A 25205-nucleotide genomic window follows, 5' to 3' on the forward strand; every position below is an offset into this window, starting at 1 on the left:
TTCTTTCCTTCTTTCTTTCTTTCTTTCTTTCTTTCCGTCGCTAAAGAATTAATTTGCTTTATCCCGCACCACTAGATCGATTTAACGCCTCCGATGCTCTAATCACAGTCTACTCACCCACGATCCTCCTCGGTCGCTACCGACAGATCTCTCCCTACTTACCCTTTACTTACCCGCAAGCGTCTGCGCTAGCTTCATGCACTCCTCCAGCGATAAATGCACCCGCGGGCAGCACGCATATTACGAGTACGCATTTTCAGCCACTAGACGCGGTGAGTAATACATGCGTTCAGATAAGGTGCCTGCATGGTCGTTAAGCGAGTTGGGGTGCTGTGGAGATAGTAATCTCTCATAAATTAATATCTCTCTTGATCGACATCCATCTGTTTCTTCTCTCCCTAGCAAAGCGGTTCTTGTACACACAGGGACGTACTTTGTGTTGCAGGCACAATTAAAGAAAGGGGAGTAAAACTAATCAACGGGCATCTATTTACTGACGCACGAAGTGCTTACGCTAACCCATTCTCTACGATTTCTGTCGGCTCATTTTGTCAATCAGCCGCAGTCACTAGACTGTTTTCATTTAGCTCGCACAGCAAAATAACGAATGACTTATGAAGGGCTTCAACTGCAGTACGACAGAGCGCAAAAATGTACATTTTCAGTTCTTAATTAAGTGCAGAGAAAGTGTGCTTGTTGCTTGTTCCTACGCGCGATGATGTGTTATCCTGGTTAAGGTAATCCCTAGCTCTGTTACAAACTTGCAGTTCCGGTATCAGTAGTCCATTTTTTAAACCGACACATACGGAATGTACGCCGGGACTGTAAGCATTTCTGATGCGTTCGCTCTACAAACAGGCGCGGCAGAGACAATAGCGTTTTCACTAGTATACGCAGCGCGAAAGTTAGTGCGTACTTAGGCGGAGGCGCATGAGTCGGAATGACACACCATAATGGCGGCCAAGAAATCGAGACGGGGAACAACATCCTTGATTCCTCTTCTGCATGGTTCTTTGTATTGCTTTTTTCGCTTGCTTTTTCTTTTTCTTTTTTTTACTTTTTCCTGTCCGCGCCGGTTTCGAAGAAGTCGACCTTCGGCGCGAAGGCTGTTCTCCCGAGGAATTGCGCCGGGACACCGCCTAGCCTACTGTTTGGGTCACCGACTCGCTGCGTACGAAGTCTACCACACGCACGCATAGCGAAAGAAATTGGGACGGGCGAAGCGTTGCCATCTCGACTCGCTCAAAGCCCTGCCAGTGTCAGCGGACTCCTGCATACGCGTACTTGTGTTCGTAATGGTTCGTTTGTTGTCATTAATCGTTCCTCGTTATTGGTTTATTATGAGGTGCGGGAAAATGAAGAATAGATCTTTCTGGTTCAATAAACTCATCGAGGCAAGGCAACAGCGGAATAACAGCACGCCATAATCACGCAATTGCAATAACAGAACGATCTGATGGATGAAAAAAAAAAGTTTCAAGACTACGTGAATTACACTAAAGTATCTGAAAATCCTACCGGGAGAAAAATTATTTAGGCGCTTACGTTAATAGAAAAACAGTCCGTGGAACGACAAGAAAATTATACAACAGGGAAAAAGAAACAAACAGGCCCAGCTGACTGCTTATCTGAGCACGTGCTCCAAGGTCTCATGAATATTACATTACACGTTACCAAACGGGCCTATTTTTATCCAAAACGAGCTGACTATTACCTGCGGCCTTGCGTCAAACATTAGAGGAGATTTGTCTGAGGAAACTTGCTTTAGTGTCGAATGATTTTAACGTTTAATTTTTAGGAGATAAACTTACAAACAGAAATACCGAGTGTATTCATTATGACGTGATCAAGCGCAAGTGTATAATCAACCCAATTGAGCGGAATATGCAAAAAATGTCTGCGCAATGTTACACACAGCCTTCTCAATTCTTGTATGAAACGTGGAAAATAACCGCCCTACCGGAACATGCTAGCCCGCTGTTCTCGATGGAGCGCGTAAACCTCTCCGGTATCTGACGTCGTTATACATGACTACAATGATGAATCACTGCTAGTAAGTATTCTGCGCACTCGACGTCGTAATAAACCGGGTCAGCCCGCTTTATCATTAATTACGACTAAAGCAGCACTAAGTGCCACACGAAACTACAAAGACACAAGAAGAAAGGAGAACAAAAGTTTTTCTGGTTTAATATTTTAGGGGAATCTCCCAAGGTGGAGTAGAACTTCGAAGTTTCTGAGAAAGCTGTATAGCTTCCCTTTGTGGCAGTATGGCCGCGCTCGGGTGGATGTCAGTGAGTAATTACTACCTTATTGCAAAAGTTTTTATGTTATTCCCCCCCCCCCCCCCCCCCCTTTCTCTTGCGTCTCCATACTTGTCTTCGTGTTCAAGCTTTGCGGGATCATCCTGCCTGGTATGGTATTTTTAGCATGCATTCAGGGGCGGTGGAAACACGGAACCTTCAGCTGAGGCAGAACTTTGGTTCCAAGTGTGCTTCTCGTTAAACTGTTGCAGTACTTTAAACACACGCTTTCCAATCAGCTCGAAAGGGAAGAAGCTTTTTATTCTGATTGCAAGGACCTCCGCAACATTTTTAGATCTTCACGCATAATACAAAGAAGCGCACAGTCCTTAGTTGGTAGTGTTCGCTGACCATTCACCTTACCGTTTTCGTAACAGTGAACATTTTTCTGCCTGAAGTATAAGTGGAACAAAAGAAAAGCCAGGATGACGAAAATGCTTCGTAAAAGAGAGAAGAATAAATAGATTGGCTGTGGTTTAGTTTTGGTTAAACCTGGAGTGATGCGAGAGCTTCGCCGAGCCGCCCACTTATACAGCTGCTAAACCTCTCTCATCCCCCCCCCCCCCCCTCTATATGGCGCATGCGCACAGCTGGTGCAGCTCGGTTTCGCCGCCGGCAGCAGCAGCTGCTCCGCACCACGTGACCAACCGGCTCAACGCCACGGCGCCGCCACGGAGCTCAAGGGGTGCCACACTGGAGGTTCGAAGAGCTGGCGTAGTGTAGCTCACGCTACAAAACAAAGAACTGCCTACTTCAAAGAACTTGTACACCCGGTTAGTTTTTTAACGGTATCACGTTACAGTCCAACAATGGGTTGTACAACACTCTGTGACTAGCGGAGCGGCGGCACAGGCTGAACACGGCAAGCACTCTATGGGCACACACACAAAGGGAACAAGGGACGGGAAATGCCACAGGCTGCTTGCCAATGTTTCGAGTAGAGGACTTGTCTTCGCATTGACAAAGCGATCCTCATTGGCGGGGTTTAAATAGCGCCTTCACTTTGAAGAGGAACGCCCATGTCCATTCTGTCATCCGTTTCGCCGCCTTGCTTCGCCATATGTCGCTCTACAGCCGTTTGCTTTATGCTCTTGTGATACTAGTGAAGAAGTAGCCGGGTGTACTTTCAACTCTCAGCTCTTGATGTTTCTTTTGTATGTCGGGAAAATGCTCACCGTGACACTGAAGAGGGGTAGTATGGCTATAAATGTCGTGCCTAGCTTTCGAGGGAAAGACCACTAGAGTGCATTGCGTCAAGTTTGGCAAGTGTCGGCGTCTCTGCAAGCGCCGAGGAAAGCGGTGAGCGAAAAACAGGGTCCCGTGCATTCGTGTAGCTCCTGGCTAATGTGCAGTGAGCCCATCGCCTACTTTACATTCGCGCTGAGAGCATATTGCAGGTTATTTCGTAATGAGCCAAGTGATATCTAGAGATACGTCGACACTGTTTGCGCCGTCACAACACGCTTCTTGCACCTTCTGTATTTGTCCAAAACTTTGCTTTTATTTTGCTGTGCGTTTTGCAATAATCATAATGTATTCCTTAGAGTTCGCTGGTACGACGTTTGTTTAAATAGTGAACGAAACGGTTTTAAAGTAGCAAAGAAGCAACGAAAAGCTACACCGGGCATTAGTCAGAGGCGTTGCTTTGCACGTAGCGAATATTTACTACAAACGCCATGAGCAAAGCTCTCGTACCCATGTTCAATGGCTGAAAAATCCCTTTTCACTCGAGCCAACTGATTCATGAATCCTTTGAAACCTAAGGGAATCCTCGGAGTTCATTTAGAGGTAGTACGTGATTTTTAACAAACTTTCTGTCTGTCCCGGTACCTTCCGCCAAGCTGCTCAGCCGTGCGGTGTTTTTCTTCCGTGCAAATGGATTTTAAATTTAGACACTTAGCGACCTCAGTTAAGCGGTTCGCACTAGCCACACTGCGTTACCTGCTCCACAGATACCAACGTTGATTCCAGCTGCATGTTTATTTGAACTTCCTACGTACTGAGCCAAAATTCCAAGCTTGTTTCTGGTTATTTTAGCTAATTTATTAACGAGGCCATCAATTACAGTCTCCAGTTTAGTCGTTCGACATGAGCACGAGAGCTTTGCTTGCGCGAAATACCTCAGCCGATCATCCCGTTGGGTCCCAGCTAGTAATCAGAAATATTTTTCAAATGAATCCATTTGAGCAGTTAGTGATAATCACGCAGGGGATAAATGCCGGTAATTTGCTTGTTCTGGTCATGTGACAAAAGAACGCACGCTAAACTTGCCTACTTGAATGTATTCGGAAGGTAAATATACGCGCCGTCGCGTCATTAAACAGTTCGGAAGAAAATATCGGAAAGGAAAAAATGAGACTTTTGTGAAATACTTTTTCGGTTCCATTTATCAAAATGAATCAGGATGACAGCACTTCTTTCGACTTCTGACGGGGCCATACAAGAAAAGGCGCATGTTCCGAGACACATGTTGATGCTTACAGGCGACGCGACGAGAAGCTGTTACAAAATTATTCTTGTACATCCTTTTATGACCTGTAAATGATGCCCTTGGACGTGTGGAATTCTCTGAATGGCTATGATAACGAAAAAACCATAGGGGCGGTGCAGCATCGTAGCTTCCCATATCCTCCTCATACAAGTCTCTGAACATCAATCTCCTCGAAGCACGCGGCTCAGACATCCGGATCACCATTGTGTGATACGCAAAAGCTCTCCGCATAAATAAACAGCTTTTCTGCGCCGTGATCATTTTTGACCGACAGACCAACAGCAAGTTGGATTAAGCATGAAGTCGGTGCGCATTTGGTAAATTCTCTAAACTTCTGAGTTATATGGCACTATAATCGGTGTGGCAATGTCACAGCTGCCAAGTACCACTCTTCGATCTGAACTCAGGCATGCTATCAGAAAGAAGCGCTACGTTGTTCAGGACCGACACATAATTGAAGCGAGCACGCCAGCGCTCGCTACTGCAATGGAAAGGGAGAAGTTCAGTGCAGATGAAAGAAAACCTCTATTTAAAAAAGCGGACGGCCCCGCTGAGAATACTCAAGCTGGATGAAGATTCGCCACTAACTCCTGTGAGGGCTCAGTTCCAGATTAACGAATCCAGAAGTGGGCGGACATGCACTTATCATTAAGTATTCCCTGGACGTTCGATATGGTCCCTCTTCCGGACATTGAGGAAAGAACCCATAACACGTATATTGCGTGCCGCCGAATGAAATTTGCTGAGGCTTCTGGTTACTGCAGGTGGCATGCATCTCACTAATAGGGAAAACACTACGAAAAGAAGTGCACGAAGAATTGCACCTGAAACGTGGTGCGAGCTGTGTGTCCCGTCTTCACTGACCACTGATCAAACGGAGATGCCAAAGAATATTTTCGGGCAGCGTTTGGAGGCGCTTAATTGCAATGCGCAGAACTTTTTGCGTCGATTCGTGGTGGCGCATTAAATCTGAATCCGCAACTACAACCGCGTGTGGAAGCAGCAAAACAGGACAGCGATTGATTGAAGCGCTTAAAAGAAGCATAGGACCATTTTATTTTGTACACTGGACAGGTGATGGGCGCCATTTTTCGGAAGGAGTTATCCTTATAGACTTCTTGGAGAAGGGCAAAGCAATAGCGGCAATGTGTTGCATAATATTATTGTAAAGTTTGAAAAACATGCACAAATGGCCCAGGCTGCAGCTTCAGGAGATGCTAGTCTCCGCTAGACAATGAACCGTCCTATAAACGCATTGTCACAAGATAATATTTCCACGAATTCTGCATGGAATTGATTATTCACATACCCCCTTCCCTTCTCCTATACGTCACTCCCTTTTAATTTATATTTTGCGCCATTTGGTAACCCGTAGTTCGCAGTACTGAAAATCTGGCTTGGTGAGAAGAAATTCTTGGCCAGAGGAAGTGGCATTGTCATCGCCAGTGCGCTTCTTTCGTTGATTTTTTTTATTTTTTTTTTGAGAAAATTGGAAGTTTAGAGAGCCAAATGTGTAGCCCTCAATGAAGGCTACGCTGAGGGGTACCGTGCATTCTTCTTTTTTTTTTTTTCGCCAAGAACGTCCTCAGCTTGAACGGTTTCCCCAAATTCCAAACCACATATATCTACGCAGGATTTCTGGTAATTTCCGTCCTCGCTCTCAAGTACGATGCGGTGGTGACTTGGTGGGCGTCGATTGAAGCAGATTGCGCGTCTATCCTGATGCATTATGCATTATCTGCAAGTAGATGCTGCGATGAGGCAGTGGTTAAAGCGTTGCTGGTGACAAAACTAAATCGGCCTGTACTCGTAGGCCGCGGAATTCTAAAGACGAAGAGACCACATGCACTGAAAACAAAGCTTTTATAAGCTAGAAAAGACCAAAAAACGAAATTTAGGTGTCGCCATCGCCGGCAGGTTTCTAAACTGTATGCGTCAACACTAAATTTCCGTCGCGGATCCTTGATGCAATACTACCCCGCATTGACTTCAAAACGGCGGAAACATGTCCTCAGTGCGGACGTCACTAGTTTCACTGAAATTCTGGGAAAATTTTAAAATTCAATTTTCCCAGACAATTGTGTTTTTTTTCTTGGGAATAAACGTTAACATACCCGTAAAAATTCAGAGAAACAATTTTTATCTACAACAATTACTGGACAGAGTTAGTTCGCTCCAGGCCGAATATTTACAACGTATTCGTATCGACAGGCCCTATAGAGTTGAATTACGCAAGTGAGCAAAAAAAAAAAATCCTACACGTATTGGCTATTCAGGCGCATTACTCGGGTTAATTTTGAAGTGGTACCATTTTCTATCACGGATGCTTGTAAATCATCTCTGTCGAGAGAAAAGGAGAGCATGAACGTCACCCGCTATTTAGAGAGAACGGAAGTCGGCCAGCTTGCTTTAACCGGACGGTTGAGCATGGTTTTACAGCAAGGCTATTCTGATTTGTGGCCAGAAAAAGCCGGACGCCTTGTGATATGTCTTATACAACTCCTTTCGGTGTTATTCGGTTACTGCCATAGCAACCTTGGCTTTCATTTTTTTTTTTCTGTGTACATGCGCCCCGTGGAAAACAGAGTTCTCAAGCAGCCCAATATTGTAAACCCAAGCCCAATATTGGCAAAGGCCTGTCCTACAAAGGACCACAGTGAAACGATCAGTTTGCAATATTCAAATTCAAATTGAGTTTATTTCCGTTCAAAACAACGATTACCTGACCGATTACCCGATTACCAAAACCGATTACCGTACCTGTTCTGCTTGGGATATAGCAACACCAACTCACCTGTCTTTGAACTTGACGCTCGCGGCGGCGAGTGACGCCTGTCGACCTCACGCGCGAGACGCGCAGCAGCTCGGCAACGTCGTCGACTGTTGCGCCGGTGGTTCTGCCGTCGTTTGGGACCGCGCCAAGCTACGGGACGGCGGCCGTCGCCGCGGCGGCGTAGCCAGATCCATCTGCTGGCCGTCGTCTCGGCCGGGCTGCGAAAAAGGTGCACGCACACACGCACTCCCTCGCCGACATTTCTGAGCGCCAACCCAGTTTTTCTTTCCTCGCCGTTTCCCCGCCACGGCGCCTCGTCGTACACCATGGACGAACAGCGTAGGGCACGCGGCGTGTATACCGCATTCGCACGGCTGTAACCCGACCCGAATCCCTTCAAGATCTGATGTCGACGAGGGCTTTCTTTCTTTCTTCCTTCCTTTCTTTATTTTTCTCTGTTTCTTTCTTCCTACCTTTCTTTATTTTTCTCTGTTTCTTTCTTCCTTCCTTTCTTTCTTTCTTTCTTTCTTTCTTTCTTTCTTTCTTTCTTTCTTTCTTTCTTTCTTTCTTTCTTTCTTTCTTTCTTTCTTTCTTCCTTCCTTTCTTTATTTCTTTCTTTCTTTCTTTCTTTCTTCCTTTCTTTCTTTCTTTCTTTCTTCCTTCCTTTATTTCTTTCTTTATTTCTTTCTTTCTTTCTTTCTTCCTTCCTTTCTTTATTTTTCTCTGTTTCTTTATTTCTTTCTTTCTTTCTTCCTTCCTTTCTTTATTTTTCTCTGTTTCTTTCTTTCTTTCTTTCTTTCTTCCTTCCTTTCTTTATTTTTCTCTGTTTCTTTCTTTCTTTCTTTCTTCCTTCCTTTCTTTATTTTTCTCTGTTTCTTTCTTTCTTTATTTTTCTCTGTTTCTTTCTTTCTTTCTCTGTTTCTTTCTTTCTTTCTTTCTTTCTCTCTTTCTTCCTTTATTTTTCTTTCTTTCTTTCTTTATTTCTCTTTCTTTCTTTCTTTATTTTTCTTTCTTTATTTTTCTTTCTTTCTTTCTTTCTTTCTTTTTCTCTGTTTCTTTCTTTTTCTCTGTTTCCTTCTTCCTTTCTTTCTTTCCTTCTTTCTTTCTTTCTTTCTTTCTCTCTCTCTTTCTTTCTTTCTTTCTTCGCGTTGGCTCAGGGGTTACGGTGGTCGGCTGCCGATCCGAAGGACGTGATCTCGATCCCGGCCTCGGCGGTCCCTTGGCCCGAGTACTGTGCGATGTCAGTGCACGTTCAAGAACACCATGTGGTCGAAATTTCCGGAGCTCTCCACTACAGCGTCCCTCATAGCCTGTGTCGCTTTGGGACGTTAAACCCAAATAAACCATTCCTTCCTTCCTTCCTTCCTTCCTTCCTTCCTTCCTTCCTTCCTTCCTTCCTTCCTTCCTTCCTTCCTTCCTTCCTTCCTTCCTTCCTTCCTTCCTCAATGCCTTTCTTTTACTGCGCCAGCAGTATCCTACTGTTTCGACGAAAAAGCGGCTGTCTATGCATCCGAAGCCTCCACAATGCACCCAATAGAAGCCCGCGCAGCAGCTCGACGAAAGAGCGACTCCGAAAGGGTATTCACCGACTCAGTGGGAAGGCGGTTAATGCAAAAGCTAAAAGCTCTACAAATACTACCAACGCAGATTTGTCGCATCTCATCGTGTGATCCCCCGTAAACTTCTTTCTCCCTTTCTTTCTATATTCTTTTATATAGTAGGTATCCGTATTTCTCCCAAATTATTTAGAATAGTTAGCCCCATAGCCAAAGGCCAGCCAAAATGCCAGTGAGCAGAAGAGGTCAAAGAAAAAATTAGAACGGGTAATAACAGCAAATGTTTACTGCACACAAAAGATATACACGGAAGAACATCCTTCGCATAGACCGCTGATTGAATCTATCTCCCTTTGCACGAGCTGTTCCTTTTTCGGCTATGTAGCACAGTCCTCGGGCTGCTAATTGCTGTACACTACGAGGAGTGGTTGAAACCGACGACTGTTCCCTACTTTCCTCCTGGCCTTCGCTGAGGACTCGAGGTTGCTGTACACGAGGCGCAAATTAGATCGCCTGAAGCGCGCCTTGCGCTTCGCGACTTTAAACAGGTGCCTACCCAGCTTCCCTGATAGAACGTTAAACTGCCATTCTTGCGCGAATTAACTTTTTTTTTTCTATTCTCCACATGCTAATCAGGGTTTTGATGTGATAGATACGATGGCGCCCGGTAAAATCGCCTCACAAAATGTCGAACATGAGGCTGCGTTTTCTGAAAGTTGGAGACGGTTTGCTTTGCTACCGACATAAAGACGCTCTTCAGTGCATGCTACCCGAACACCTTGTCGGGAACCGACTTCTAGGTTCCAAGTGCTCAGGTTTTGCTGTTGGATCTGGTGATGAAATAACACGGAAAAACTGGTGAATGTAAAAATGATGGGTTGATTTTAGCTCCAAGTGTCACGCAAGCAAGGCAGTGAAAAGTGCATTCATGTGGTGAAAACGCATAAAGGTTGACCTTTACATGCCTTCGTCAGTGCGGCTTTTAATTGAGGCAGAGCTCATAAGCTCCGCTCTTCTTTCCTACTTCCCGAGAGTTACGGGCGGCGATGATGTATTTCACGGTTGCCGTTATACTCCTGCAAACACGGTATATACCGCTACTGCTGCAGTTGCCGGCGTGTGCGGTGCCCGATTTCCTTCTTGCGTTTTTATTCGTTGGCGTTTTTCTCGGACAGCGTCCAATCTGCGTCGCTTCAGATGGCACACTAGGCCGAGGCTTTGAAGCGCCGCACTTTGGGAGCAGCGTGAGCGACGCGGCACATAGGGTCTTCGCGACTTCGGGCCCACGCGACTGCAGCGTCAGGTCACGTGCGCTCAAAATCGGGCAAACGTGTGAGCGCTCTTTCTGCGGTTGTCATTGAAGACGAAGCGCCCGCTGCGGCGCTACCACTTCTTTCCACGTGACACCGAACTCCCTTCTGAGGATGTCTGCAATTTAATGGCACATACTGTCGTCCGTTTGCAGAGGGTGTCACACCTTTAGCAGCGTTTAACTCGTGTTAACTCGGGAAGTAAAAAAAATATACGAGAAAACGAATGGTTGCTTCAGATAGAGGAGGAAAAAATGAACCTAGAAGCCAAATTTGATGAGTGTAGATTAATTAGTTAATTAATTATAGGCAAAAATATCGAAATTGCGTCGAAATAGCGCGGACGTCGATATAGCCACGGGAACGGTGTGACGTCACATCCACCGGAAGTCGTCACGGCATAGCGAAAATTGTCACAGAATGGTAGGAAAAATGTCGGTTTGTGTCAGATTAGATGGAAAAATGTGCAATTAAGCGTAATCAACACTGAAGATCCCCTAAAGATATATAATCTGGGTATCGATATAGCCACGGGAACGGCGTGACGTCACATCCACCAGAAGTCGTCACGGCATAGTGTCCTCGGCTCCTCGGCTTTCGCCTCCCAACACTTTTTGCTGCCAAGTGTCCTCATAATTTCTTGTGAGGATTGTGTTGCTGAGCTGCCAGTCGTGTTGCTGAGCTGAAGACACTAGATGTAGATGCACTATAGTAGTTGCGTCTCTCATAGACTAAGTCGCTTTGGGACGTTATCCCCCATAAAGCAGATGTGCTATAGCAGGATACAATTCAAGAATGACGCAAATGCCCCTCAAAGGATCCCCTCCAGCCAACTTCGTCGACTGATTCTACCCCTCTCTCCGTTGACCGGTCCTCTTTGGCCTGCTAATGTAAAATCGCAGGGGGTGGCAGATGAATGGGGAATAACGGCGGTGTCATGAAAATCGGTCGACGCCATTGGCTTGAGGGCCTCCTTTGAGGGGCATTTGGCGCTTCGTTCTTGAGTTGTATTCAACTATAGGGGGTAGCGACTATAGGGGGTAACAGTTGTCGCGACGTCGCTGTTAATTCTCCTGGCTAATTCCCTTGTACCTGAAAGCCTCGGCGGTGTCACGCTAGGGGGTGCAAGGGATTAAGCGTTATGAATGTCAGTCGACGCCGTTGGCTGGAGGGCCTTCTTTCTGATGCGTTTAGCGCAATAGTTCATTAGTTGTATTCGACTATAGACAGATTTAGCATAGCTATGGGAAGACCAGCCGCTATGCTAAGGCGGAGTTTAATGTCCCTTCCAGTTTTCTTTTCAGCGCAGTTCATTTACTTTATAATAAACACTTACATGTCCTAAGGACGTATGGGCCATGTCGCGACGTTCTAGTCACCAGTTTTCTCGTGTTTTAATTACTTTTCAAATCCGCCACTTCATGTGTGACGTAGCCACCTTTTCCACCAATGAGAATTTTCCGGTCACAACAACAATGGACGCCACCGGATTTTCTGCAGAAAATCCTTAAAGGCCCCGCTTGTAGATAGTTAATTTTCCGAGAACGATAGCTAGTAAGCAGTGTAGTTCTGTACATTGCACAGGTATACGATAGAGTGTCTCGTCGCGTCTGGGAGTTTCGCCAAACGTCCCACCGATATATCTGAGTCAGTGTCTGATATACTTACTATTTCCGTGCATCTTGAAATCGCTCGCCACAAAGAGCGGCACGCTATCGCTCACATTTTCCGCCGAGGTCACAAAACACTTCGCTGTCGGCTTTCAGCGGGAAAACTTGCCGTCCTACGAGCTCCCATTCAATTGTTCAGATATGTTCTCGCGGCATACAAATGTGAAACAAATTATCTCTTGTCTCCCACTAGAACATGCTTCTGATATCTGCTCTGTGCTCTCCGAGTGCTCGTCCCGTGAATGCATTCCGACGAGTCTAGTGTTCTGTAACCCTGTTCTTTTTTTTGGTGCTACAGTGTTGTCATTCCGTCGTTCGAACAACTTACTGTTGTTTCTTTTTGAACGAAACCTCTACTCCTCCTGTACAAAGCTATATGGCCTTCAAACCAAATATGACCTTCAAACCAGGAGGAGCGGAGGCTTGGCTCTGACGTCATGTCCCGTGACTCGCCACGCCTCGCCACAGTTGCGCATGTTGAACAAACCGCGCTCGCTGGTCTCGCAACTATTGAATCACGTGACTCGCTGCGTCTCGCCACAGTTGCGTATGCGGAGCCGACGGCACTCACGCAACTGCCGGAAATCACGTGAAGCGCCGTTGGCTATATAAAAGCCTGTGGCGTGGCGTGTGCTTACCTGCCCAGTAAAAGGAGTATCTGTTCTCGCTTTGGCGAGCGCCGCTTCGGCCGCTTCTTTTTGAGCAGCGTCCGCTCCGGCGGACGCAGTTGTTGCTGCGACGCGCGTCTTTTCTTTCCTCTCTCTCCTTCTTCTGATCTTTTAGCTCTCCTCTATCTGCACGTGGCAGCGGTGGTGGCTTGGCTCGAGCCAGTAGCAGGCCCGTGCAATTTCCTTTTCATCCTTCTCTCAGTCACAACAACAACAACAACAACAACTTACCTGCCCACAAAGCCATGGATGAGCAACGTGCCGGAACTAGTGCTTCGGCGTTGTGTCGTCGCCGTCAAGCGGAATGTGATGATATTTCTATATATAAATGCATCAGATTGGATAACCATGCTTAACAGAGCTTTCTCTCGTCTTACTAGGTTCATCCGGGTTTAACCACAGCAAATTTTTATTTTTTTTTCTATTTATAGCTGCCCTTCTGCCTCGTATAGACTTCGCAGCAGCTTAAAAGGCGAAGGCAGCAGAAACTATGCCTTGCTCCTTTACGCTGCTGCCAAGTTTAGTTACACGATTGTCCTGCGTGCATCTGCTGTGTATTCGTTCTTTTCTTTGGTGGAAAGTTTACACGAAGAATCACCAATTCGTCCATCTTTCTACGTTGCTTGAAGTCCTTCTACTTCCCCCTTGGTGGCGCGTAGGGATTCTTTCTATGTTTTCTGCTATGGCCTCCTTCACTGCTTCGCTTGCGCTTCTCGAGCGAGCCGCTGTTTCCAACATGGCGAGACTTCTGCTAAGATTGTCTGTCGGTTTAGCACAAAATGCAGCCCTCGGGCGCTTCCAGGGCCGGCCTATTAGTCTCAAATTGTCTGCTGTATGTAATTATTCAACTCTTACTGTTCGGCACGACTCAACAAAATAGAAGGATATTTATGATTCAATGCAATTCAATTCACCTTTATTTTCAAGATTTCACAATGTTGATAGTCTCCCAGGCAAAAAGCTGTAGCTTAAGAAAAAAACTTTAAAAAATTTATTTTTCCATAAGGGGCTTTTTAAAAGAAATAGAGCCCTGCCTTTTATTTATTTATTTTTTATTTATTATTGATACCCTCAGGGCCAAAGGCATTTCAGAGGGGAGTGGTTACAAATTATAGAAAGAGAACAAAACAAAAATTCAACATACAAGCGTCATGTTCCTGGTTATACAATTCAATAAAAGAAGTAAGCATAATATGTAAGTGCAAGGTAAGAGAACAAACAAAGGAAACTAAAGTAAACAAAGGAAATGGAGAATGATAAGTACATTTGTTATGAGCCTTAGTATACAATGCTAGCTAAATTGTTACGGAAGCGCAGGATGTCTTGAATGCAGGCTGTCGATCCGGGAAGGTGGTTCCAATCTGCTGATGTACGGGGAATGAACGACTGAGGACAAGCTTTTGTTTCGCGCGACGTTATACCGACCTTGTGAACGTGATCTAGCCGTGGAGAGATGAAAGACGGAGGAGATATCAATTCATCGCGTAGATTGGGACAGTTGTAAAAAAATTTATGAAATAAACATAACCGTGAAAATTTTCGACGGGAGGCTAAGGGTGGGAGGTTGAGCGTATTTTTCATGGAGGTGACACTTGCAGTACGATTGAAGTTAAGTAGGATGAAACGGGCGGCGTTATTTTGTACAAGCTCGAGTGCATTAATTGAATTTGCGTAGCTGGGGTCCCAAATTGCAGATGCGTGTTCTAGTTTACTACGGACAAGGGTTTTTATATAACATGAGTTTTAGGGATGTAGGGGAATTGGAGAAATTCCGGCGTAGGTAGCCTAGCATGTTGTTAGCGTTGTTAATTATGACTTTAATATGGAGCGACCAATTTAGAGAGGAAGATATATGAACTCCGAGGTAGCGATATGACGTGACGGCCTCCAGTATGGTATTATTTAGACAATATGCACCTGTAGTAGATGATGTGCGGGAGACACGTAAAACTTTGCATTTAGAAGAATTAAGTTGCATTAACCATAAGTTGCACCATGCAGATATAGAATATAGATCATTCTGTAGAGCGCACACGTCGTTAGTGTCGTTAATTTCGCGAAAAATTACGCAGTCATCAGCGAATAAGTGTATGTTCGAGGTTACGCGAGAAGGTAGGTCATTGATATAAATAAGAAATAAAAGAGGGCCTAAGACGGATCCCTGTGGCACTCCAGAATGGACGGGGGTTGATGGAGAGGTGGCATTGTTAGCAGTTACGAACTGAGTGCGGTTGCAAAGGAAATATTCGAGCCAGGAAAAAAGCCTCGGATCAAGGTTTAGTTTGCTTAGCTTAAAAAGTAGTAATTTGTGGCATACCTTTTCGAAGGCTTTTGCGAAGTCGAGGAAGACGCAGTCAGCTATTGAGCGGCGATCAAGGATGAGATTAAGTTTATGCGTAAATGATGCTAACTGAGTTTCGCAAAACAGTCGCTTACGAAAACCGTGCTGCATGTCTGTAAAAAATGAGAGAGAGAGAGAAAGGAATTTTAATGAGGGAGAGGTGTAAAAAATGAATTTGACTCCAGGAAGTTCGCGATGCCTGTGTATAATATGTGCTCCAATACTTTACATGGAATACTTGTCAAAGATATGGGACGGTAGTTAAGGGGTGAATTCCTGTTACCTGATTTATGGAATGGACCACCTTCCCGACCGTCCAGTCAGCAGGCAGAGCACCGGTATCGAGGGACTGTTGAAATATCTTACAAAGCAGCAATGAACAGTAAGTTTGAGAACCCTTAAGAAATTTCGCGTTGATTAAGTCAGTACCTGGACTGGAGCATGGTCTAAGGGATTCAATAATCTTCTCAATACCACAAGCTTCGATGCAAATGGGATCCATAGTTATGTAGTTGTAAGTCTGCGCTTGTGGAAAAATGGTGTTAGTACAATGAACAATTACAAGAATGAACAATGTACAATGAATTATTTAGAAACATGCCGTATACATTCGTCTGACGGCTGCACTGTTCTTCCGGAAGTCCGGAACTCCTAATTTTCAACACCCTGTGTAAGCGGGGTGGTTATTATTAATATTTATAGATTTTGTTTTAAAAACCTTGAGAGATCCGTCATTGCGTAAAGTGGGTGTGGACTGCATTGCAAGTCGCACATCATGCATGTAAAATAGCTAGATTAATAGGGGATTAACCAAGTAAAATGAACCAATCATAATTGTAATATCTTTGTAATGTACGACGATGTATGCTTGTACCACTCCTGCTTTGGCTACTAAAAGGCGACTGAAGTATTGAATGAAATGAAATTTTCTGGTTTGGGGAAAAAAATTATCCTGCGGAATTGAAGGCCGTAAATATTCTAGGCGAGACCAGTTTTTTAATCTTCCTAATTGGCATTCTGGAATCGAGTGGCAAAAGTACACAGTTGAAAGCTCTCCGAGTAGTCTCTCCCGCCTTGCAGATTTATGAAAAGATGGCGCTCGTATTTTTAATGCAGCAAATACAGACGAAGTTTGTGTACTTCGTGACGTAAACTAAGTTAACTTTATTTCAGCGACGATTCCCCGCGCAACTACGTTATCTCATAAACGTGCAGTGCGGTAAAGCCAACTCAAAGAGCTTTGAAGAGCGCATTTTTGGCGCTTGCTTCTTCGCCCCACAATGCCGATTCAGAAGATTAAAAAATTGGGCTCGCCTCGATGTTGGCGGCCTTAAATTTGGCTGTATAAGCTCCAAATCCACAAATAAAAAATTTCGAATTAATTTTAGTTAGTCTTGTATATTTCGACTCGACCTCGCCTATAGCTGTACAATCCACCTGCGCAGACCATACCAACGTACCTCTCGCGGTTTTTAAAATAAAAATATGTAAAGATTCAAAAGAATTACCGGGCACAGTTGTACTTTTTGTGTGCTTCACAAATGGCCTGCACTCTCACACAACTAAGAGGTCGCAGCAAAACACAGCTGCATACTGTGCTGCTATATCCGAGCTAAATTGAAGCATTTGGTGTTCTGGCGTGATACCGTCACTGCTGACGCGCCTGTTTTGATCAGCCTAGAGGAACTGGTAGCGCTTCCTTTCTGTACGTGTTGAGGCTAGTAGCAATTCTATTTCGAGCAGGCAAGGGTTTTTTTTTTTTTACTTCAAGGTGGTGGTTAAAAAAAAAAATAAGCGTTTATCCATATCGTACCGTTAAGGAACCTTTTGCCATAAAATCCGAAAAACAAATGAAAAAAAAAACGTCGAAGTTATTAGTTATTATAAGGCTGTGCGTATAAACATCAGCCCAGCGCAAACTATATGTCATGGCAAACGCATAACCGCTTTGATTTGTGGCGGGAACTGAGTTGGTTGTACAGGTTACATGCGTTAATGAGCGGCTGAAGAAGCACCATAACAAAGTTTAAAGTACAGTCCAAGATTGCCGCAGCTTGCCGCTTTTCAGGTAGTGTCACGTATTAACGAAGCACCGCCAACACTTGACTCAGTGGGACCATAGGTGTTGAGTCTGCGAAGCTTTCCGGACTGTGTGAAAGCGATGCGTCCTTTGCCCTGTAAAAATGCCAAATTCGATATCTGGCTGCTCACTGTTGACAATACCATCCTCACAAACGCGTAGAGCGCTATCACAGCTATGCATCCAGTTTTTTTTTATTATTCGCTTTCCCCGTTCTGTCGCCACCGTCAATATAAACTTAAAGTCGCTCATAGCGCATGCCGCCAGCGCTACCGCGTACCGCGCACCGCCGTCAGTGAACACCCGCAGATCGCCCTGAGGACGGCAGATGGCGCCACATACTCGCCTGCTCTAAAGCCCCTAAATAAACTAAAAGTAGCGACATCTCCTCCCTCCTCCTCCTATGCCGGCGCTCCTTCTCTCGGCTAGAGTGTATCTCGGCATGGAGGTAAAAAAACTCCATGTATCTCGGCTTCTCCCGGGCGCCGACGGTGGCGGCACCTAGGCCGGGAGCAGCTAGCAGACGCTTCCAACCGCCGCCTTTTGGCGCCCGGCAGACCGCGCGCCCAAATGAACTTTGTGTTGCATTTTGTGACTTGGCTTCGGTCAAAATGACATCATGAAATGAGAGATTGAAAAATCAGTTACTGTAATAACTGCCCAGACCAACGTTGGATTGCTTTATAGAAACTTCTTGTTCTTCAATCGCTTTGACTGCGGAGCACACGTTGTAAGTGGCGCGCGCGAGCGAGTTCGCGGCACTAGAGTGACTACCATCGCTCGACGAGTGGCTTTCTCGTCGCTCGCGCTTTGGCGCGCAGCGATGATCTTTGTTGCATTTTCTGCCCCCGATTCGGCCGCATTGAGATTGTGGCGTGGGAGATACAAGGCACGAAAAAAAAAATATAGAGCGGGACCGTTCATAACAGAAATAAGAATACACAAGTGTTAACACGTCACCACTCCGCATTAAAAGCCATGAGGAGCTTTTCCAATGTCCAACTTTGGAAATGGTCTAGATCATTGCGCGCGTCCTTACGTTAGAGATTCATTTGACACCACCTATCCACGTTACATAGCTCCACGCGTGATTTTCGCAGGAATCCGCGGCAGCGACGATGGCCTAAACCCAAAATGGCTGAAACTATGTTTTACAGAGGTGCTTGCTTGCATTCTCAAGTATTATTTACGCAGATATCGAGTATTCAAGCGACAGGTGCGTTAATGTGCCTAGGCACAGTAACGCCCGATTTCGGCTTAGAACCATGCTTGAAAAATACGTTGAGCAATGCGCGCAACATGAAAGCTAGACCTTAATCGCAAGCAGCATGAGCAGCAGGAGCTTCAACAGCAAGTACCACACCTTTGGTGTCGAGTTGGCGAGCGAAGGAGTGCAACTGTAACAAAACAAATACGTCTAGCGATGCGTTCAACATGAAAGCTAAACCTGCACCGCGAGCAGCATGAGCAGAGTAGGCTCAAACCGCGAGTACCACCCCTTTAGTATCGAGTTCGTGAGCCCAGGAGTCCAGCTGCGGCAACACAAATACGGCAAGCAATGGGCGCAACATCAAGCCTAGACCTGCATAGCGAGCAACATAAACGGCGGGGCTCAAATAACATGCGAACGAGCCCCACTGAAACCAAGCCGACACGCCGCGCAATGCGAGCAACATTAAACCTGCACTTCAGCACGGCTTTCGTACCCGCTAGCGAGCGAGTCTATTTAAAATCATGCCAAACGGCATTTAGTGCGAAGAAAGACTGCAGCCGCTGGCGCTTCACACAAAATCATCCGAAAAAACACGACTGACAACTGAAAAAAGACCACTTATCTCACAAAGACGCGAATCCACAACATTATCGAAGTCTGCCCGGCCGATCCTGTGCCGCCAAACCTTTCGGCGAGCCGCGTTGCTTTTTCCGGAAGGAATTACAAAAAATCTTTTGCCACTGCCTCCTCGGTTGTTGCATCCATACGCGCAACAAAAGCTCGGCATCGCCGCAACACGTAGACGCCGTCAAAGATGAAAAAAACGCTTCCCGCCAAAACTGTTGCACAGAAAGAAAACGAAGCGCGACTCACAGCCCCGGCAATGGCGCCGGCGTCTGCTGCGGAGGCAAAAAGCGCGCGCTAACACGTGACTACGGCGCCTCGGCCAATGGGAGGCTCGATTCGCCGGCGGCGCGCCAGGAGAGGAGGAGTGTCGGAAAGTTCAAAGCTTTTCGCTACTTTTGTACATTGAGGGGCTTTAGCCTGCTCTTTAGCCTGCTGCGGGCATACCCGCTGCGTCGGTATCATCTGCGCAAGAGCAGTTGCGGCGCATGGTACGCGGTAAGCGTAGTACTACGCGCTGCCTCAAACATAAGCGTGCGTTGATGTTTCTTACCCTCGTCCCTGTCTTCTTGCTTGGTGGTTCACGGTGAACAACCGTCCTTCAAGCTTTCACATTTCTAGAGAAATTATGGACATGCCATAAGTTAACGTTTCTTCTACCAGATGGCGCAAGTGACATACGAGAGTTTTAGCATGCCGAGGCCCGCTAACAGTCATAATTGGATTACCGGATGTCTGCTGCTCAAACACAGCGGTTGATGTGCGATCATACGAGGCGCTCCATTGCGTTGCACTGCATTGCCACTGCGTATGAGCAGTCTGCAACCGGTAATCCGGTCTACATCCGCGCTAACGCGTTTACGCCGTGCCAAAACTCTCCATTGAAGATTGATAGATTGCGGAAAAGTTTGGCTTCATAGAATCGAAATCTTCCGTTTAACTGAATTAAGCAAGTGGCGCAAAGATAAAATAAATGGCGGCATAAATTGAAGGAAATTTCAAATTTGCTATAAAACATTGCAGCTCTATAATACCCTTTGCATAATTAATATATGCTCATGAACGCTTACTAAATGTCCCACACAGCAAGCCGGAGGCAGCAAAATGAACTATGAATCCCCCCAAAAGTATGGTAAACATTTTATGAGTACCTTGTCATCAAAGTCGGCCTTGCATTAAATTTCGGTTGAATTGTACAGGCATACTGAAAACGCTGGGCTTTATACGAAGAAATTTTCTGTTTACCTAGAGCTTACAATAAAAAATGTTTGTGGTTACTGTGGGCTGATAAGAGATAAATTTTATTGTTAGGGTTGGCTGGTAAAAATTTGTTTTCCTTTTCCGCGGTGATTTCTACCAGCTTTAAAGGTACCCTAAAACGGTTCGCAGCGATGACAAGAAACGCGAATGCCCAATAGATTTTGATTCAGCTTTCACAAAATTTTTTTATACATCTTCTGTACTTGTAGCCATATCGACGGTTAAAAGCGGCTGCCAACCTTTTCTCTCTCAATTCATACATCTGCGAATCAGAGAAAAATAAAGATGACAGGCCAGGACCATGCTCGTAACTCGGCTCTGTTTACATTTTTTTTTTCGCTGGCTACACCGCCACGGCACGAAGTGACGCCGTTTCCAGCAAGTCATGTTTCCCGCCACCTCAGCCTGTACGAACGTCGTTGGGGTTTTTCGATTGAGAAATAAAAAAATATATATATTAGTAAATTATAAGCTCGTGAACGTCCAACGGGCTTTACCCCCCCCCCCCCCCCCCCCCCACATATTATTCGGCGATAGCAGCACTCTGCGCTGGGCAATGTAGTGACGTAAGCTTTTCTCCAACCGCCCAATGTAGTTGCCTTCGATGCCCGAAGGTAAAATGGAAACTTAATATCTCCTAAACAAGCGCGAAGAAGACGTTAGAAAATAAGAAGTTCAACTATTAGGTTTATAGCGACCGCTAATATCTGTTTTATGTGGAACGAAACTGTGAAGCGTGGTGAAAAGGAGTGCAGTTACGTTTGAATTTTGATCGTTCATTACTGATACGTGCTATTTGTAGATGGATTGCAAACAAAGGGCTATTGTGGTGGCGCTGCCGTGCCGACGAAATTGACGCTAATAGTGCCGCGTGTCGAATAATGCAAGGTACATCTCGTGTCACTCCAAAACAGGACAACAACACCATCATCTCTGACCCTTAAGCAGTCGCAGTGTTCCTCAGCCGCGTCTCTTGCCTTAGGACTCAGCGAAGTCGCTTTCTCGATGCCGCCTCGGACAGAACTGTGCTGCCGAAGCGAGGACAGCTTTGCTCACAGGTAAGAGATGCTTCTGTTCGGCGAGTCTGTAAAGTGTAGTAACTAAAGATATTTTGTTAACATCCACGTCACTTGTGCGCAGAACGTCTTGGTGGGAAGACTTCCTGCGTAGAAGACCTCGCCTATTGTACGCTACACACATTGTTTGCCATGAGAATCAGTTCAGCCGCAATAGAGCGATATAAAAGATACAGCAAAGCGGAAAGTTGGGCAAGTTGGATAACGTTCATGATGTAAAAAATAGCGCACAGGGAACACACGGGACGGAAAGTAAACGACGCAGACAAGCGCTATCTGCGTCGATATAAAAGATGTTTGACTTACCATTGACAAAGCCTTCAAGACAAACGCTGGGCTCGCTTAATGAGAATAGAACTTGTGTACTGTTCCTTGGTGGCCCTTTGGTACAACCAGGAGATTTTCTTTTAGCCTGATAACGTATCTGTTAAACCGATGATAAGTGAAAAGCGCAATAACGAACTTGCACAACACGAATGAAAACGCAAAAAGTAAGCCATTATTTCCGAAAATGTAGCGATTGCAAACTTTTCGGTATTCACAGTTTTTATTATTTCTTTTCACTCTCTAAATAGAGTGCTTGAAAATGTTACAAAGCGCGCTGATAAAGGCTGCAGCTGCGCTATAGCCAAGGAACTCCATGGCAGAGGCAAACGGTAAGCTGCACAGGTTAGAAGAGGTCAGATTTTGTACACTTACTGAGCGACCGCTGACTATGCTTTCTCCTGTTTCTGTTCGCAAAAGTACTGTCCTTATAGGAACTTTGGTTCAGCTGAAACCTTTCAATATACTGCTTCATAACCGTATATTCGAGACCAGAGAGAATAGTGAGGATGTGTGGCTGCGCTAGTGCGGACACAAACGTGTGTTAATTTTACGTCTACGTGGAAATTGTGGCCTTAGATTTACAGTCTTACAGACACGCACGTACTATCAGCAAGAAATGAAACGCGAACAAGACAGTTGAGCCCCGACCAGCAAAATAAGAGCCTCCTAGAGAGGGGAAACTCCATACTAGCTCAGATTATTTTAACTTCTAAGGCGCGAAGATACCTCTTCAGAAGTGTTAATCAACCTCACTTTATTTTTACTCCAGGCGCTAATACGATGGTGTCTTTTTGTTGCTACCTCGATTTTCTTGTTCGCGTTTTATTCGCTGCTGATAGTTCGTGCGTAGTTTTCAGCAAAAAACCGCGTCCACGTCGATTTAATTGATTGATTGATTGATTGATTGATTGATTGATTGATTGATTGATTGATTGATTGATTTATTCCTATAGTTTCCAAAGTAGCACTGCGGGTGTAAAGCGGGTCGTGTAGTGGTGATCTCTGGATTAATTTATACTTTAGTATCGATCAATACACGAATGTGTTTGCATATCGCCGCCATCAGTGCCCCTGCCGTGGCCGGTATCCAGGTCGGTAGCCTGAGCTCAACAAGCGAACACCATACGACTGTTTAGAGCCACAACAGCAGGTGCTCAATTCTTGAGGCCGTTGGAAAATCTGCACCCCTGAGTGTGCCAGTCAGGACTGCCTGGAGCAAGCAGTGATATGCGCCGCGCTGTTTTTCCTATAGTGCAATTACCTAGAAGCACAGCTGGCGCTCTTGTGATTGTACGTCCTTGGTGCTTCATTTTGTTTTGGTTCAGTTACAAAAACATCCTGCTACATTCCACTACTGCCCTACTGCGTTATTTGTCGTATGCGTTTGCCCGCAGGCAAGACAAGACCACGGGGAAATGTAATAAAGAGAGACGTATAGCATAGCGGAGAAGAACTAGCGTAGACGTATACGGGTATAAACCTGTCACCGGCTGCACACTGGTAGGGGAGGGGCCAGGCAGAGCCATTGCGAATGCGCAGCCGGCGCCCTATACACCGGCATACGTCTACGCCGTCTCCACTATGCTAAAAGTCTCTATTGTCGCAGGAACTGGTGTCGAAAATTGCGAAGAAAAAATTCTGACGAAACTAGGCTACGGAGCAGTTGCAACATTTGGCGAGAGCCTTCATTGGTCGCAACTGACAATTTTGCAAAATTCGATTAAGTTAACCACTAAGGTTTTTCCAACAAATCACACTGGTTCACAGGTTGGTCTGCACCCCTTTCTCTATTCACGAGATGCGTTTTGACCTAATAAGGGCCACAAAGGTCTTTACCGCACACGGTGCATTATGGTCACTTGATGATCGATGATCCCTCAAAAGGGGGGCGGGTGGGGCAGAATTTGAATGCGACAGCCATGCAGGCGAAAAGTGTTCGGCGGCGTTGGCGCCTGTTTTGAGCCTTTACCTGCTGCAGGTTGTTTTTAGGGAGATTCCTGTAACGAAGAATGACTCAGCAAAAATAAAAATGACGATGAAGAAAATGACTCGGACAGCAGCAGGCCTTCCTGCAAAACTGACAACCTCCTTTAGAGGTATCTGTGCAAAAATGAGGTTTGTTGGAGCTATGGCTTCGCGCATTGCTCGAGAAGAGCAACCAGGGTCTCACTAGTCCCACCGGTGGCTGTATCTGAAACATCCGTTTGCCAGTGCAGAGGCGAATCACTCAACCGCTGCAGCTAAGCCTTGCTAACTTGCAGGCTGATTAAGTGCAATCAAATAGTCTGCTTTCAACTGTGACTGTTAGTCTCCTTAATTATTCAGAGGCGTGTAGCCGACCGTCAGTAATATCCATAACAGTTTTTAGAATTTCAAAAATGCACTTATCCTCGGCACTGTGGCCCGACAAATTTTCGCTAATTCGACGAATTGCGTGCACTTGAGGAGCTGCTTTGCCTGCAAACTTCTGGGAAGCGCATGTATTTTGGCACGATGTAGGCAATATTTGCTGGGGCGCAGCTCCGAGGGTAACTGCACATTCGCTTTAAATGTTCTAAAGACTGATATAGATACTACTTGCGGTGTGCTACGTGCCTCTCAAAAATTAAGGAGACGAACGATAATAGTTAAAAAGTTAATCGTCCAACATTACTTGATCACACTGCTTGTTTTTATGTATGTATTACCTGTAATCTGAGGGGCTACACCGCTGACAATGCTATGCCGAAAAAAGCGCTGTTCTAACTCCAAAAGCATATTTTTAAAAATTGCAGGAGATATTAGGTGAAACACCCTGTATAGTGATTTCACACTTTTGAAGCGATGTGCATCTAACGACACGTGGTTTAAAAACAGTATTCTTTTAACACGTGTCCGGTAGGAGGGTCCAAACCCTCTGGTTAAAATACCCTGCTTCCATTTCACCACCCCCTATGCTATTTCTCGAAAGAACACACTTCTTTGAAAATAATACAATAGTAAGCAGAGAGGTCTGATAGAGTAATCACTCTGTGGATGCAGTTATTCCACACAGCGATGTAGTTCATGTCCCAATTTGTATACTAAAAATGTGTCTTCAACTGACAGCTTGCTTTTAGGCTGTTTGCCTGTGGCGCTGCGCTCTTCTGACGGCGGAAAATAGTTGCTCCAAAGTGATCACATTCAGAGACTGATGCACAATTCTTTGAGAAAGATTACAGAGCGTCGGAGCGAAGGCGTAATGTAAGCAAGGAAAGGAGAATCAAAGCTAACAATGCGACAACTGGGGTGGGGCTAGATCGTATTCCACTTTTTTGGCTGTAGTGGAATCGCGCTGAGTATAAAAAGAACACGAGACAAGACTGGTCGAAGCGCAACTATCAACTGAAAGGAGAATGTTGGGCGGTTGTGCAATCGTTCGTCCACAAGGGGAGCGTACAGGCCCTTCAATGCGCTTCCGAACGAGAAATGAACAACACAGCATAGTGAGTGTTGCTTTCTAGATACCGCCCGCCCTTAGAAGCGGAGACGCTT

The 25205-nt window shown here is 45.5% G+C and overlaps 1 protein-coding gene across 1 annotated transcript in view; it reads right to left on the bottom strand.

The window, feature by feature from the left end:
- Window positions 1-7745, bottom strand: part of LOC149358523 (uncharacterized) — a 10780-nt gene extending 3035 nt beyond the window's left edge. The window contains exon 1 of the mRNA XM_089570628.1: window positions 7589-7745. The gene's annotated coding sequence lies outside the window, so the exon portion shown is untranslated. The remainder of the gene's footprint in view (window positions 1-7588) is intronic.
- Between the last annotated feature and the right edge of the window lie 17460 nt (window positions 7746-25205).

This window comes from Amblyomma mixtum, chromosome 2, assembly GCF_055824585.1.
Source record: "Amblyomma mixtum isolate Tamu chromosome 2, ASM5582458v1, whole genome shotgun sequence".
NCBI lineage: Eukaryota > Metazoa > Arthropoda > Arachnida > Ixodida > Ixodidae > Amblyomma > Amblyomma mixtum.